Source organism: Macaca fascicularis, chromosome 8, assembly GCF_037993035.2.
Source record: "Macaca fascicularis isolate 582-1 chromosome 8, T2T-MFA8v1.1".
Taxonomy (NCBI): domain Eukaryota; kingdom Metazoa; phylum Chordata; class Mammalia; order Primates; family Cercopithecidae; genus Macaca; species Macaca fascicularis.
Window position 1 is genome coordinate 140,736,233 of NC_088382.1, and position 17,848 is coordinate 140,754,080.

Consider the following 17,848-nt stretch of genomic DNA (forward strand, 5'->3'; position numbering starts at 1 on the left):
TCGTAGCTAAGTTGGGCATTCTACTACAATGGTTATCATTAGCCAAAGTTTTTTCTACTTGCACTATTCTTGGCTCTTGGTTTTTGTCCTAATTAATTTGGCCTAATTAATGTTCTCATAGTCGTGTGTTGAAAATTATTTGAGGAGAATAAATATATAGAAAAGAATAAGTAAATAAACTTCCTTAAATGCATTCCTTAGTACCTGATTCACAAATAACATTGGGCTCAATGAATAACATCTTTATGTAAGACATGAATTAGAGTTTAATATCCATATAACAGTAATTAAACCTCAAACTATAGATTCAGAGACTGTCACAGACTGGAAGGGTTGAGAGATTATCTCTTTTAATTGACAGAGTCCTAGAGAAGTTTAGTAACCTTCGTAAAGACTTCAAGATGGCTAATGGCAGTCCTGGCTTTTAGAAGGCCTTCTTTCCAATATATTAACTTCTTGTAAATCCATCTCAATAAGATTCCAATGAGCAAATCATCTCTTAATGGGTGGGCAGAGGCTGGAGCAATTTAAACCTTGACATTAATTGGTGTGTCAGACATAAAGTAATAAAGTATTATTTGTTATTTGCTAAGGACAAACTATGCTGAACCTGAACAATCCATCCTGTAAAGGAGTCTGCATTACCTATTCCTGATAATAGAACCATTATTCATGTGAGATGACACTGCACTGCAAGGTTAGACTATGAACATTAGTTTTTATCAACTACACTTGATAATATCGCAGACATACTAATGACTGAAATTACTTAATATAACTTGGCATTGGTTTAGGAGAGAAAACAGACATTCTCATCTACCAGTCGTAAATTGGCTCAAGCCTACTGAAGAGTAGTTTATGAATATAAATCAAACCTTAAATATGGGCATAGCATTGTACCAAAGATAGAGCTTCCAGGTACAGTATTTATCCTGTCAACTTAGAGCCTCTGCTTACATATTCATATTATAACACATACATCCTTGTCACCATTTCTGATCCCTATCAGGACCTGGAAAGCAGGGTAGGTCCAATTATGCCCATTTTACAGATTAACAAACCAAGAATTGGCAAATTCAAATAACTACCTTGTAGTCACACAACTAAGAGCTTGGATTCAAACTCAAATCTTCCTCCAAATCCAGTACTTTGAAGACTATGGTGAGTGTTCTAGAGTTTTAAAAAATTTTCTAATATAGTTTATGTTAAGGTTTCCAGATAAAATACAGGACACTCACTTAAATTTGTTTCAAATAAGCAATAAACAACTTTTAGTTTAACTATGTTTCCATCATTGCATGGATGTCCACGCAATAGTTGGTGTACCCTTATATTAAAATTTCATTTTTGCTTATCTCAAATTTAAATTTAACCGGGTCTCCTGTATTTTTATTTGCTAAATCTGGCAGCCTCATTCTGTGGGTATCAAGGTCCCAGGCCTGAAGATAATCAGAATAATGATAAGGAGAGTGGAGAGCACAAAGCTGCTGAGCCACAGTCTTGACCCAAGAAAAGACACCAGGAGTTGTCTAAGGTTGTAGAGGCTGCAAGTAGCAGACTGCTTACCTAAGACAGAACCTTCATCCAGACAGACAGAGAATGCAATGACTATCTTATGTTGTGTAATCATGCAAAATAAATTCCAGTCTCCCAGAGGGAAATATTTAAATTGTTTAAGAGTTAAACAGTGGTGCCAAATAGGAAAACAAGAAAATATATTCATTCTTAAATAAAATATTTTGAGAAAAAAAAAAAGCAGAGTCAAACACTTAGTGAACAGAATGTATGTTTGTGATGGCGAGACAGTATGAATGACTCTATAGATCACAGTGAATTCATTGATTGGATATAAAATTGAAAAGGAGGGGTGGAAGATAAAGGGTAGTAGAATGTAAATCAGTTATTATTATAATTGTTTGAAAAAATGAACAAACACTGTATAGATGTAAAATCTGGCCAGGTTTCCTAGAAACACATCTGATATGTATTCAGTAGGTTTACTGGGAGTATTCCATGAGGAAGTGAGGAAAGGCAGGATTGGGCAGAGGGAAAAGTTAAATTGGAACACAGTTAACATAGATAACTCAGCCAAAAACATGTGGGGCTCTGAAGCTAGGAGGCTTTTCAGGGTTGTCCCAACTGAGGCAAGGGGCCTGGGTTTTTTACCTCGCATAGACTAGTCATTAGATGAGGGCTGCCCCAGAGTGAGGGTGTAACCTTGAGGGTAGCTCATTCCTGTGACTGGAGGCAATTCCCAGAGAGGAGCAAAGTAGTGATCCTCCATCAGGCAGCACTCTTGGCAGCTGGGAAGATGAGTGCATCAGTCCTGAAGGGGATGGAGGTGGCACATCACAGCATCCACCGTAGCCCACTCCTTGCTCTGTTGCTCTGTTCAAATATGCTTGTTGCTTATGTTAAGTTTAGTCCATTGGAGATCAACTTCTCCAGGATCCTGGATTGTGTCTTTCTTGGGGAAACTTGTAAGAAAATGTTAGCAGGATGATGTATAACCCTTGCTTTTGTAGGTGGTCTTGGAGCTGTAACCGAATCACATTGCTTTCCTTACCAATCTAGTTTCCCTTCACCATTAACTACTACCTATGCTGGTCTTAATCAGTGGCACAGACTCTTATCCCTGAGGAATCTGAGCCATTGGTCACTATGCTTTTCTCAGGCAGTGGCTTCAGTTCTTGACTACTTACCGTCAAGATTAGGCAAAGGTCACCAAGTGATGGTCTGTAGGCCACTTGAGTATCAAACTCTTTGTTTCCTATGCCAGTTATGAAACAGTGGATGTCTGAAACAGGTAATGAGGGTCACCTACTTAGATCCTCTGAGTGGGTCATCAGTTACTCCTGTCAGGATAATGAGTCTTTCCTTGCTTGCTTCTGTCTTGGCAAAGGAAGTCTGAAGTGATCAAAGGGCAGCTGTGGCCTAAAGTTCCATGGATCTTTTACTGTGTCTCCTGGTGAGGAATTTGACTGTGAAAATGGCTTGGACAAAGTGGGTGACTGATGGGTAGGGTGGCCTCTTGTGGGTATGGCCAGCTCCCAGTTGTAGTGATCTGGGGTCAGGGCCCCCTTCTATTCCATCTAAGCCAGGCTATGGAGTTTGTGGGGAAGCACATGACAACCTCGTTACTTTTCTTAGTAATTTATTTGTTTTGGACCAAGAGCATGCTCGGCAACTATGAAAATAGATTTCCAATCTTTGAGAATGGATGACAAGAATTGATAAGAGACTCAAGATTTCAGTCAAAGAAGCATGAGATAAGGGACTCATGACTTCAGGCAGGGAATTTTCCAACTTGACCAGAGTAATGAAAATGTAATCAAGAAACTATAGTAGATATGAACCGAGTGACAGTGATAGGCCATTTGGAGAAAGGTTGTAGCATGAGAGTTTGCCTAATGTTCCAGAAAGAGCAAAGGCTGTGAAGTCAAACAGATCCCCAAATGAAGCTCAGCTCTGCTGTCACCCAACTTTCAGGGCTTCTCAGAGCTTCGGTTTTCTCATCTGTAACAAGGGGGTATAAATAGATTTTACACATCACCATGCTTGTTTACTAAATTAGAGACAATGTATGTAAAATGTACATCCTAGCTTCTGGCCCTCTCCCACCCAATAAATACTTGTCCACTGTCCACTTAATTTTGAATTATGCAGACAGCCTTTGAGACACATGCACATTAGAACAATTCCCATTTAGAAAATCAAAGGAGACAGGAACAAGAGCAAAAGGAGAGCAAGCCTTCCCCAGGTTATGTTTTGTGTGATCCTTGAATGTGTTTGATATAAAAATGGCAGATGAAAATGCTGTAGCTCACACCCAAAGTTAGTAACCATGCAGACTTTGATGAAATTATCAACAATTCATAATGTGACTGCTGCCGAAACAATGATGGAGGGAAGCACAAGCCTTGAAGGTGCCAGGATTACATGGGGAAGTGAAGAAGAGCATGAGATGTGCATTTCATTGAAATTAAAGTTCAACGTGATATGACAGTTTGCCTTTTATAGCTGTTCACTTAAAACTAGGAAAGCTCAGAACCAGTAACCAGGTCTTATTCTTTGGACCCAAACAATTGATTTTTAGAAAAAAAAAAAAAATCAAAGAACTAACCTACTATTTTAGCTCATTTAATTTTTATAGCAATTTTATGAAGAAGGTGTGATTCCCTTCATTTTATTTTATTTTTTTAAGGTTATTTATTTATTTATTTATTTTTAATTTATTTATTATTATTATACTTTAAGTTCTAGGGTACATGTGCATAACGTGCAGGTTTGTTACATATGTATACTTGTGCCATGTTGGTGTGCTGCACCCATCAACTCGTCAGCACATGGATGCAGCTGGAAACCATCATTCTTAGCAAACTATCACAAGAACAGAAAACCCTTCATTTTAAAGAGGAAAAACAACGGAGACATAGTTAGGAAAAGTAGAATTTCCAACATTACACAGTTAGGGTGAGATTTGAACTCCCAAATGCAACGTTAATTCCATTGTTTCGTGCTGCTTCATTCCATGCCCATGCTGTTCCTCTGTGGTATGTTATTTTTATAAAGTATTTAAGAAATATTTTCACGCGTGTTACAAACTGAATGTTTGTGTCCTCCCAAAATGCATCTGTTGAAATTTAATCCCCAGAGTGATGATATATGGAGGTGGAGCCCTTGGGAGGTAATCAGGTGATGAGACTGGAGACCTCATGAGAGGGATTAGTGTACTTATATCAGGGACCCAAGGAAACTCAGCCATCTCTTCCACCATGTGAGGGCACAGCAAGAAGGCTTCATCCATGAACCAGAGAGCTGGTGCTCACCAGACTCCAAATCTGCTGGCATCTTGATCTTGGACTTCCCAGCTTCCAGAACTCTGAGAAATAAATGTTTATTGTTTAAGCCACCCAGTCTATGGTAATTTGTGATAGCAGCTCTGGCTGATTAATACACAGTGATTTTTGGAATATTTATAATACTGACTTAGTTAAGGCAGTTAATACACGTGTTGTACCATGAACTAAAGAAACAACCTGCTGGTCACATTCTTCAATTGATAATTGATCAGTCAATAATCATGAGTTGAGGGTCCACCATGCTGAACTTGTGTTACACATGATAATTACTTTTTGCTCCCATGTCATGTTCTAATAGCTGTCATTGTTAAATATGAAAGTTAACAATTTCTCTTTTCCACACAAACTCTTCTTAAACTTTTTCCAAATTATCTTCACAATTCTTTTTGTGAATAGTTCCTAATTTAAGTTAGTTGCTCATTTCACTGACAATTCCATTGTATAGTCATCATTATCCTTCCCACTTCCCATATTATTCCCATTCTCATTTCAATCTTCTTCATCTTTCACTGCTTATTATTTACCTTTCTGATGATTTTTAATGATAGCACCAAATACATTCAAAAGAAAAATTTCCTATACACAGTGCTTGGGAGAGACCTCTGATATTTGCTTTCTTTCTTTACCTCTGAAATTTAGAATTATTTTGGATGCTTTCTATGTGTTAGAAACTAGAAAAACAAAGTTGATCAGAGTCCCCTAAGGGACTCATAGTATAGACGGTGGGATGGTGAAGACATGTATGAAACATCCACAACATAATGTGACAAGTGCTGTAACCAAAGTGAGATCCAAGTACTGATGGAGCACTCAAGTGTTCATTTGACTCTGTCAGGGGAGTTAGGAAATACATTCCTGAGAAAGTGATATTTGAGCACAGTCTTGAAGACTGGTAGGACTTTTCCTGATTGAGTGGTTGAGTGGTTGAGAAGGAAGGACACTTTTATGTGCTTGGGGATTAGAAAACTTTGGCTTGGTTGGAGAGATAATACCTGTGTCCACTGGGGTAGAAGCAGAAGATGGTAAAGTGAGCTATAGAAGATGGGACCAGCCTAGATAACGAGAATGGAGTCCCACTTTCAAGGGAAAATCATATAAAATGGACCACAGCATTAATGGAAAATAGGGTGGGAGGTTTCGTAGAGGCAGATCAGGCTCAAAGAGAAGATCATGGTCATGGAAGGTTTTACGTAACGTGCCAAAGACTTTGTCTTTCATTCCCTATGCAATGGGACATCCTGATAGCTTTTTTCATGGAATGGACTTAGATTTGTTTTGTTGATTGTGGAAAATAAATTGGAGGAAAGACATTAAAAGGAAAAGGAATAGTTAAGCAGCTATTTAAGTAATTCAGGTGAAAAATGACGAATGTCTGGACATAGATGTGATGAAAGAAAAAAATTCCAGTGTCTCTGCTTTCTCAGATCTTGCTGTGTGTTTTTGGGGAACACAAAATAAAATAATCACAAATGTAACAATACTTTACATTTTTGTAGTGCTTTAAAATAACAACTATAACATCAAGTCAAGTATTTGTTGAGAGCATACTATATGATGGCCACTTTGTGTTAAGCGTTGTGTATGGTTTACCTCAATTTAATTTTCTTCTCCCAACAGACTTACAAAAGAGGTAGAACATATATGCTTCCCATTATGCGAGAAAGAAACAGGCCTGAGAGTCTAATGGATTACTCAAGTCTATGCTGCCAAGGAAGAACAGAATCTTTAGGTGAGCAGAACTTCATGCTCCTGTTCTTGGAGGTGTTCTTTCCAGGATACTGGTATTAACTCAGCATATGTCACATATGCTAAATGATTGATATATATGCAGCCCATACTGAATGATTTCAGAGGCCCTTGGCCTGAGCTTTGAAATCTGCAGGCTGAACTCCAAGAAGTAGAAGAGTGAGGGCTGAACGTTCCAATTGGTAAAGATGCATAAGTACTCAAATTCCCCTATAATTCCTCAGAAGATGTAACTTATTTTAATTAATCAATCAAATATTTATTTCACCTCACCTCTGTTCACAGGAGCTGCGATAGGATCAAGAGATTTCAGCATGCATGTGGCCATAGATTGTCTGAGAAAGAAGCCATCTGTTAGAGTTGACAGGTTGTGGTCTCAGAAATCATTGAACCTGGGCTTGAATTCTGACACCAACACTATTACATAGCTGTGTGGCTTTGGAAGTGTCATTTAACCTCTGTAATCCTCAGCTTCCCCACCTGTACAATTGAATCAGAAGTATGCAAATTGCAGGGTTGCTGTAAAAATTGAAGTTTATATACTAACGTGCTTTGTACAGTATAGAACCAGGAGAAGGTGCAAAATCTATGGTAGTAGTTCATTATTATTATTATTATTATTAATTATTTAGTATCTTTTGATCTAGTAAGGGGTGTGGAGAGGGATGACAGTGTGAATCCTTCAGAAATCAGGAGATGGATAAACAGAAGTTTGATTCAATGGGGAGTCTGCTAGAAGGTCTAGAAGAACACAGTGGTGATGCTGGTAGGGGTCTTGGCCGCTAGCTAGGGCCTTTGTTCTTATTGTTCTTTTTAAAAAGGGTGGTCCTTATAATGCTTACAGTGTCTGACTCCAATACTGAGGACAGAGAAAGCTCCTGAGATGCCCATAAATATCCATTTTACGCTGCCTTTTCAGATTCTGCTTCTTAAATGCAATACAGGCCTCACTACTTATTTGTTTACATCCCTTTGGTTTACTCTGTGCTTGCAGAGGCCCCAGCAGGGACCACCCTGGGCACACAAACAGCTGAAAGTTCAAAACTGAAAATAATTTTATCTGCCTCAGTGCTGACACCTGCACAATGCACTTTGCATAACTTTGAGAAGTGAACCTGCTGTGTGTTATTGGCAAAGGGGATGGAGGCAGAGTGTTTGCTTCCTGAGACCCAGGACAATGTAATTTAGAAAGTTCCCAGTAGCATGGACCCTTCAGTGTACCATGCCACACATCACATTTAGTTACTGGAGTCCCCATGGTTACACAGGATTTCATTCCCACTGTGATACCAGTGATCAAACAAACTTTTCTGTTTCAAAATGAATATTGCTGTATTGCTATGTGTAACAGTAACAATGGTACTACGCTATTGCAATAATTTTTGAGAATACATAAAATTATAAAGAAATAAAAAAGGGGCCGGGCACAGTGGCTGAAGCCTGTAATCCCAGCACTTTGGGAGGCCAAGACGGGTGGATCACGAGGTCAGGAGATTGAGACCATCCTGGCCTACAAGGTGAAACCCCGTTTCTACTAAAAAATACAAAAAACTAGCTGGGCGAGGTGGTGGGCGCCTGTAGTCCCAGCTACTCGGGAGGCTGAGGCAGGAGAATGGCGTAAACCTGGGAGGCAGAGCTTGCAGTGAGCTGAGATTCGGCCACTGCACTCCAGCCTGGGTGACAGAGCGAGACTCTGTCTCAAAAAAAAAAAAAAAAAAAAAAAAGGAATAAAAAAGGTTTTTGGATTCTGGAGCCAGGCTTCCAGGGGTTGAATCCTGTCCCTGTTACTTATTAACTGTGTGTTTTTGGATGGATATCTTAGGTTGTGTACCTCAGTTTCCTTTTTTATAAAATGGGAATAATAAAAGAAGCTACCTCATTGGGTTGTTAGGTGTTTCAGGTGAAACGCTGCACTAAAATGCTTTAGAATAATGTTGGGTTCTAAATAAATGTTAGTTATTATTGCTGCCCTGCTGGTTCCTACTGTTCCATTCATATATTTTTAATTTTCTTTTTTTTTTAAATTAATTTATTATTATTATACTTTAAGTTGTAGGGTACATGTGCATAACGTGCAGGTTTGTTACATATGTATACTTGTGCCATGTTGGTGTGCTGCACCCATCAACTTGTCATTTACATCAGGTATAACTCCCAGTGCAATCCCTCCCCCCTCCCCCCTCCCCATGACAGGCCCCTGTGTGTGATGTTCCCCTTCCTGAGTCCAAGTGATCTCATTGTTCAGTTCCCACCTATGAGTGAGAACATGCGGTGTTTGGTTTTCTGTTCTTGTGATAGATTGCTAAGAATGATGGTTTCCAGCTGCATCCATGTCCCTACAAAGGACACAAACTCATCCTTTTTGATGGCTGCATAGTATTCCATGGTGTATATGTGCCACATTTTCTTAATCCAATCTGTCACTGATGGACATTTGGGTTGATTCCAAGTCTTTGCTATTGTGAATAGTGCTGCAATAAACATACGAGTGCATGTGTCTTTATAGCAGCATAATTTATAATCCTTTGGGTATATACCCAGTAATGGGATGGCTGGGTCATATGGTACATCTAGTTCTAGATCCTTGAGGAATCGCCATACTGTTTTCCATAATGGTTGAACTAGTTTACAATCCCACCAACAGTGTAAAAGTGTTCCTATTTCTCCACATCCTCTCCAGCACCTGTTGTTTCCTGACTTTTTAATGATCGCCATTCTAACTGGTGTGAGATGGTATCTCATTGTGGTTTGATTTGCATTTCTCTGATGGCCAGTGATGATGAGCATTTTTTCATGTGTCTGTTGGCTGTATGAATGTCTTGTTTTGAGAACTGTCTGTTCATATCCTTTGCCCACTTTTTGATGGGGTTGTTTGTTTTTTTCTTGTAAATTTGTTTGAGTTCTTTGTAGGTTCTGGATATTAGCCCTTTGTCAGATGAGTAGATTGCCAAAATTTTCTCCCATTCTGTAGGTTGCCTGTTCACTCTGATGGTAGTTTCTTTTGCTGTGCAGAAGCTCTTTAGTTTAATGAGATCCCATTTGTCAATTTTGGCTTTTGCTGCCATTGCTTTTGGTGTTTTAGACATGAAGTCTTTGCCCATGCCTATGTCCTGAATGGTACTACCTAGGTTTTCCTCTAGGATTTTTATGGTATTAGGTCTAACATTTAAGTCTCTAATCCATCTTGAATTAATTTTCGTATAAGGAGTAAGGAAAGGATCCAGTTTCAGCTTTCTACTTATGGCTAGCCAATTTTCCCAGCACCATTTATTAAATAGGGAATCCTTTCCCCATTTCTTGTTTCTCTCATGTTTGTCAAAGATAAGATGGCTGTAGATGTGTGGTATTATTTCTGAGGACTCTGTTCTGTTCCATTGGTCTATATCTCTGTTTTGGTACCAGTACCATGCTGTTTTGGTTACTGTAGCCTTGTAGTATAGTTTGAAGTCAGGTAGCGTGATGCCTCCAGCTTTGTTCTTTTGACTTAGGATTGTCTTGGAGATGCGGGCTCTTTTTTGGTTCCATATGAACTTTAAAGCAGTTTTTTCCAATTCTGTGAAGAAACTCATTGGTAGCTTGATGGGGATGGCATTGAATCTATAAATAACCTTGGGCAGTATGGCCATTTTCACGATATTGATTCTTCCTATCCATGAGCATGGTATGTTCTTCCATTTGTTTGTGTCCTCTTTTATTTCACTGAGCAGTGGTTTGTAGTTCTCCTTGAAGAGGTCCTTTACATCCCTTGTAAGTTGGATTCCTAGGTATTTGATTCTCTTTGAAGCAATTGTGAATGGAAGTTCATTCGTGATTTGGCTCTCTGTTTGTCTGTTACTGGTGTATAAGAATGCTTGTGATTTTTGCACATTAATTTTGTATCCTGAGACTTTGCTGAACTTGCTTATCAGCTTAAGGAGATTTTGGGCTGAGACAATGGGGTTTTCTAAATAGAAAATCCATTCATATATTTTTAAAGTGTAGTTTAATATGTAAGTAAATCATATTAATCATCCTATTTTGAAAATCCTTTTTAAAAAATGTAGCACATTGTTGGATCTATTTCCTTGTCTATATATAAAAATCACCATCATCATTTAAAAAAGTAAAATGGTAAGAATGTGGCTTGCACAGCCAGATGGTGTGGGTTTAAACTCTGCAGTGCTGCTTACAAACTGTGTGGCCTGAACGGGCAAGTCATTTGACTTCTCTCTTCCTCAGTTTCCCTATGTGTAAAATGAGGATTAATAACTAATACTCAACTCATAGAATTATTATGAGTATTAAGCAAGTAAATATTCACTTGTAAAGAACTTAGAATATAATAAGTTTATATAAAGATTTATTTTTAAAAAGAGAGAGAGGGAGAGAAGAAAGCACAGTAAGGAACATTGGATGTTTTGCCTCCTTAGTGTCTCTTCCCAGCTCTGGTAGTAACACAAGCCTCTCCCCTGCAGGACACTGTCCTCCACCCATCTGTTCACAGGGGGATCCTGGGACCAGGATAAGAAATTCCCAGTAGCAGAGTGATGTGTCCAGAGTTGACCTACAAAAGGAACTGTTTCCTGTGGTTCAGCTTCACAGATGCCAGGCCAGGATCCTCCCTTAGGCTTTTCTGCAGGACCTACAGGAAAAGGCTGCTGCTCTCTGATAACAACATTTCATATCCTCAGCTGAACTCCTCATCTCCTCTACACCCCAGCCTGCTCCACCCATAGCCTTCCATATCCCTATCCTCGTAGTTTCTCAAAGACCCTGACCCCTCTCACTTACACTAAACAAACGGTATGTCCATAAATTCTGTTGTAAGTTTCTTCAAATGTACCCAGAGTCCAACTACACTCACCATGTCCTCTGATGACACCCTAGGTAGACCCACGGCCATTCCCCACCGGGAGATCCACAGAGACACTCCGATGCTGTCCTTGCTCCCTGCCTGGGAAATAATATATGGTGATCTTTCAAACAAGTAAAGAGACCATGTTCCTTTTCTACTCAAAGTCCTGCAATGACTTCCTGTATATCCCAGGGTAAAAATCAAAGCCCTTACAATGGTCTACAAAGGTCTATCTAATTTGGTTCCTTGCTATCTTTTCTGTAACTTTCCCTCAATCTCACTTCACTCTAGCCCTAGAAGCCTTCAAAGGTTCTCAAAACACACCAACCATGAATCTATATTGAAACTTTTAACTGTAGCCATTGGCTTTACCTGGAATGGTCTTTTCCCCAGTATTTCCTTGGCTAATTCCTTTATCATCTCCTTCAAGTTTCTACTCAAGGTTCATCTTTTCGAAGAAGCGTGCACTAAGTAGCCAATTGTTTAACCCTGTAATTTATGCATAAATTACAATCATTTAGATATTCTATTGTATCTTGTGTTTTGACAGCAGCTATCATCTTCCATCATTTTACATAATTTACTTGTTCATCATCTACTCCCTCACCCCATCACATACTATAAAGTGCAAGCTTTTGGGGACAGGATTACTTTTTCTATTTGGTTCATTAGTGTGTCTTAAGAATCTCAACCACTGCCTGACATATAATAGGTGCACAACAAACATTTATTAAATTAATCACTTGAATTCATGGTTCATCAGTACCTGAAACCCAATCTACTATTGGAGATTTTGGTTATATAAACACTAAATTACTTATTTTATCTTAGTTAGTAGTAATGTAACTAGTACTTTATCTCAGAATTAGTATACTATTAGTATTAGATACTTAGTATTTTATCTTACTTATCTTAGCTAGTAATGGCATTCTGTCCATTCTGTCACTTTTAAGTAAAAGAGCTTAAAACAAAGTATTGTATATACTTACAGTGGCTTTTCACTTGATGTCCTATTGATCAATATTTATGTGATTTCCAAATATCTTCATAATAAATTATAGTTCATAAATATTCTTGCAAATACAAATTTGTAAGTAGCCCCAAAATCATTTTTTCTAAGGAAGAATTCTTTCCAATAAAAATTGTAGAAGTAAAATTTTTGGATCAAAGATTTTTGAAATACATTGCCAAATTGCCCTCTAGAATGAATTTTCTAATTTATAATGGTTGCCAGCAATAGATTAGGGTGCTCCTTTCCTCACACTCTGGCCAAAACCAAGAGGAGAAAAGTAATATGTCATTGTGGTTTAAAATGGAATTTCCTTGATAAGTGATGAGAATAAGTATTTTTTCATGTTTATAATAATTTAATTTTTATAATATCCTTTGCCTGTTTTTAAAATCTATTCAGAATTTGAATAATGAGACCATTCCTTCATGTCAGCAGTACCATTTCAGAGGGTCATATCTGTGTGTGAACATTTCTGTCTAGGAAGATAATTTAGATATAGCCCCCACCTCCCAAATCTTGGGATTTCCTTCCAGAAGGCTTATACTGATGTTTACATGTCAAGACTGAGCAGATTTGGAGTCCAGATTTGAATCAAGCCTCTTTGTAGTGGTCAGGGGACTTTGGTTATTCATAATGGAAATTCATTTTCTTTGGGCTCAAGGAATTTATTGAATGCCACAGAAACCATAAATAAGACAAAGATGAAGTAAAACCAAAAAATTACCAACCAGAATATTTTCCTCACCCACCCTTGTTTCTTTATGTGCTTCCACTTCTCCTTCCCTTTTCTGCCTCACTGCTCTAGACTGTAGAGAAAAGACTCTCTTTTACTTTCTCTCAATCTTTGTCTCTGTGTGTGTGTGTATTTCTATTTCTATCTCATTTCATTCTCCCCTTCTCATTGCGTGTTATGGGCTGACTTGTGACCTCTCAAAACTCCTATATTGAAGCTCTTAACCCCTATTTACTACCTAAGCATTATATTTGGAGATAGGTCCTTTAAAAAAGATGATTAAGTTAAATTGTTTAACTTAACAACTAATAAACCCCTCTTTTTTTCTCTCTTTCTCCCTTCCTTCCTTTCTCTTTCTGTCTCTAACCTCCTCTTCTCCTTTTTCTGTTATAGTTTGAAAACTCCCCGTTCGGACCACGCTGGGTTGCATACCCAATCATTATAGCCAAAATTCCAGGTATCACAAATTTCCATTAAAACCAAAGATTTAAAGTGGGATAAGGGAAAAATGAACAACTTCCTCTACACACTTCAGAAGGGGGCAAGCCTTCCTTAAAGTGGTAGAGGAGGGCTAGACAGAGGGCATGTCCACCAGACTCTTGGAGGGTATGTCAAAGGCAGCCACTGATTTGATAGACAAAGGATACTGAGAATTTTTCCAAAGCCAAATGTAAGTATTCTAAATCTGAGGATCAAATTTAATACCAGTTAAGAAAGAGTGTCCTAGTATAGAAAAACAAAACAAAACAAAGATGCAAACAAATGAACACCATCCAGGGAGTCAGCCTGAAGGTGGCATGAACAGCTGAAGGTGGATATGTTTTGCTGCACAATTATTTACTTGCATGGACAGGTTTGACAGGACAGCCGTAAGAGTGAAAATATTGTATTCTGATGATAGTCCTACACTTCATGTTGGAAACCAGGGTTGAAGAACTTACTTTGTCTTTTACTATTTTGGGTATCTTAATTAAGTTATTTAACATCTATGAGCCTCTAATACCTTGGATTTTTAAACCAAAAACTATCTAAGACAGGTCTCAATCAATTTAGTTTATTTTGCCAAAGTTAAGGACATGCCTGGAAAAAATAAACATGGAATCACAGAAACAGTCTGTGGCCTGTGCCTTTCTCCGAAGATGATTTTGAGGGCTTCAATAAGTAAAGGGGAAAAGTGGGCTAGAGGAGAAAGAGGGAGGGTATGATAATCCACATGTTATAAGAGAAAAGGAGCAGATAGTGGAAGAGTTAATTATGTATTTCTCTTGTGCTCAGTAAATCTAGTACTTTACATAGGATAAGGTGAACATACATCCTACCTGTGGAGATATTTAACATTTTATCTATAGTTATCTGCTTAGTAACAAAAGAAAAGGCAGCTTCTTAAATGACTTAGCTTTCAGCTTAATTTTTTTCTTTTGGTGTAGTGAATTGGGGTCCTGAGTTTTTATTTTCCATTTGCAGATTCAAAATGGAAGAAGTAATTCACCTTGTCTATGATATCTGGCACATAATAAGTGCTCAATAAATAAATGTATGACATTAAGCATTGTAACATAATACCTTGTAATACATATTTATAAACTAAGTACTCTAACATAATCAAATATTATTCTCATTTGCAGTAATCATTCAGATCTCTAGGACTAAAGAAAAATCCAGAGATGTGGGGAAAGGACTCTAAGCTTATCTATTTATTTTTAATATGAAACACATTTCATCTATTTTAACCTGGCATAAAAAGTATGGCACCTTAGAATTTTGTGAAATGGTGAGGTACACATTATTAATGCCTACTAGTTTTCCCTGTTTTCCTTGGCATTTTGGTAACTGGACTTTCTAATCCCCTTGCAGTTGGGCAGATTCATGTGACAAGTTCTGACTAATGAATCGAGAAGGGGAGTGGCTGTGCTGCTTCCATGTGGAGATTTGAGAAGCTCCCTAACAATTCTCATATTTGTCTTACTAATGTTATGGTAGTTACATAGTTTGAATGTATCCACCAAAAGTTCAGGTGTTAGAACCTTAATTTCTTACTGTAGCAGTGTTGGGAGGTGGAGCCTAGTGGGAGGTGCTTTGGTTGTGTGGCCTCTCATGAAAGGATTAATGTCATTCTTAAAGGAATATGCCAGTTTTTGTGGGAGGGAGTGAGTTATCATGAGAGCGAGTTGTTATAAAAAGCAAGCTTGGCTTCCTCTCTGGCCATGTGATATCTCCTACCATGTTATAAAACAGCAGGAGGCCCTAGTCTGATGCTTGAACCATATTCTTGGACCTTCCAGCATCCAGGACCATGAGCCAAAATAAACCTCCATTCTTTATCAATTACCCAGTCTGTGGTATTCTGCTATAGCAACAGAAAATGGACTAAGACAAATGGTATTCACTGACAAAGTTTAGTACTGATTTCTCAGAACCCTGAAGAGTTTTCCCAAACCAGGTTAGAATTGCAAAAATAAAGTTTTGCTGTATAAAGTCTCCAGTTTGGGAGTTTTTCTTAAGGTAACACATATAGGCAATGCTCAGAATGCAGGAGGCTTGATACTCCAATTCTTAAGTACTATTCTCTGATTCCTGATATCAGACTCTAGTTAGAGCCTCTTTTGTTTATCCAAAACACATCTTGACCCTGGCAAATCTTTGCTAAGGTGTAACTTTCTCTGTTTAGAATTTGTTCCTGGATGGGGATTGTTTTGAATTTGCAAAAACACAAAGTTTACTTAAAGTAAAATCATTATGTTACTTTGTTTCTTTCTAATGCTGTTTCCATTCTTTTAGTGTACTTTAGAACAGTTTATGATAATCAGTATCTCTCCCTCCCTACTTCAGAATGATGCGAAGACTTTAAAGTTCTTTAACTCCTCCAATCTCTCATTTTATGTGTTGATGTTTTATTGTTAACTTCCCCTTGTTTTGTTACTTCTAAGTGGATCAAAACCATTGTTGTGTGATGTTTTATTGTTTAGGTTTACTTACAAGTTTATCCATTTTTAAAATTCATCATTCCATTTTGCAGCATGTATCATCCTTCTGGGTTTACTTTCTTTCTTCGTGAAGTACATTGTTTAATGCTTTATTTATTCATTTATTTTTAGTGATGATGTCTCTCAAATTTTGTCTTATAATTTCTTTATTACACCGTCAGTCTTGAATGACAGTCTAAGTGGGTATAGAATTCTAAGCTGATAGTTTACTTCCCCAGAGTTTCAATGATATTATTTTGCTGTTTATCAGTTTCTAATGTTGGTGTAGAGAAGCTAATGTTGGTCTGAAACATATTCTTTCTTAGCGAATCTGTCTTTTTTTTCCTCCCTCATTGCTTCCAAGACCTCCTCTTTGTCTTTGGTTTCCTGAATTTTTCAATAAGATTTCTAGATATGTATCTTGTTTTCTTTGTCATTTATGTAACTCAATGTTCTTCTTAATGTGAATATTCATGGTTTTCCTCAACTCTGGAACACTCTCAGACATCATCATACCTTGTCTCATTTTATCTGTTTTTTTTTTTCCTTGTGTAACTACTAATAGACATGCTGGAATGACACAATTTATTCGGTTGCTACCTCTTTGGTTCTTTTTGCAGCAGTATGGTATTTTCCTCAGATCTGTTTTTCCTTACATGGCTCTCTCTAAATAATTAATTGTGTCTAATTTACTGTTTAACTTGTCCATTGAGTTTTCAACTTCAATAACTGCTTTGTTTCTCTGTAGAAGTTCTATGTATCTGTTCCTTCTTTCCAACTCTTTTTTTCTTATGTTTCTAATTTCTTGTTTTCTGACGTTAGTCATAGTTTGCTTGTCTATTATATGAAGAAGCAATCTAGAAAGGGGTAAGCAAACATTTTGAGGTCAGAATGCATGGTTTGAATCTCAAGCTTCCTATATATTAGCTGAGTTATCTTAAACTAGTTGAATACCCTAATTAACTTTTAAAGCCTCCCTTTCTTCAAATGTAAAATGAACATATTGATATATTGATATTTATATATTATATTTATATTTAAAATAATTAAAAGAGCATGACACAAAATTGCTCAAAAAATGTCAGCTCTGTCTTCACCATCACCATTATCAAAAATGTCAACTCTCCCAGGCAGTTTTCTATTTGATTTGTGAATCCACTCTTAGTGAGGCTTTATCTTTCAGAATCCTGTGAGTCTTGGTATGGTGGGGTATTCCTAATGGTCATTTTCTAATTATTTATCTCAAGTATCTCAGGAGAAATTTCAGGCTGGGCTTATGTTTTATTTTAGTTTACTGAGCTCTGTGTTGCTAAACTAAGGAGCAATATAAATTGAGTCCCTAAAGCTGAGGGTCTTCAGGCTCATATTAGGATTTGAGGTGGCCTAATAAATAGTAACAGTTGTTGGTCTGTCTGCCTGCATGTCTCTCTGTCTTTCTGTGTTTCAGTAGATTTCTATTATCCTCGTTTTTTTCTCTATCTCTCCTGTTTTTCTTTTTCTTTCTTTTTTTTTTTTTTTTTTTTTTTGAGACACAGTCTTGCTCTGTTGCCCAGGCTGGAGTGCAGTGGCCGGATCTCAGCTCAATGCAAGCTCCGCCTCCCCAGTTTTCGCCATTCTCCTGCCTCAGCCTCCCGAGTAGCTGGGACTACAGGCGTCCGCCACCTCGCCCGGCTAGTCTTTTGTATTTTTTAGTAGAGA

The 17,848-nt window shown here is 37.7% G+C and overlaps 1 long non-coding RNA gene across 1 annotated transcript in view; it reads left to right on the plus strand.

Annotated features, from left to right (window-relative positions):
• The window catches only part of LOC107130697 (uncharacterized), a 276,412-nt gene that overhangs the window by 28,612 nt on the left and 229,952 nt on the right, over positions 1–17,848 (plus strand). Inside the window, exon 2 of the long non-coding RNA XR_012416642.1 lies at positions 6,480–6,591. This is a non-coding gene — a long non-coding RNA (uncharacterized lncRNA). The remainder of the gene's footprint in view (positions 1–6,479; positions 6,592–17,848) is intronic.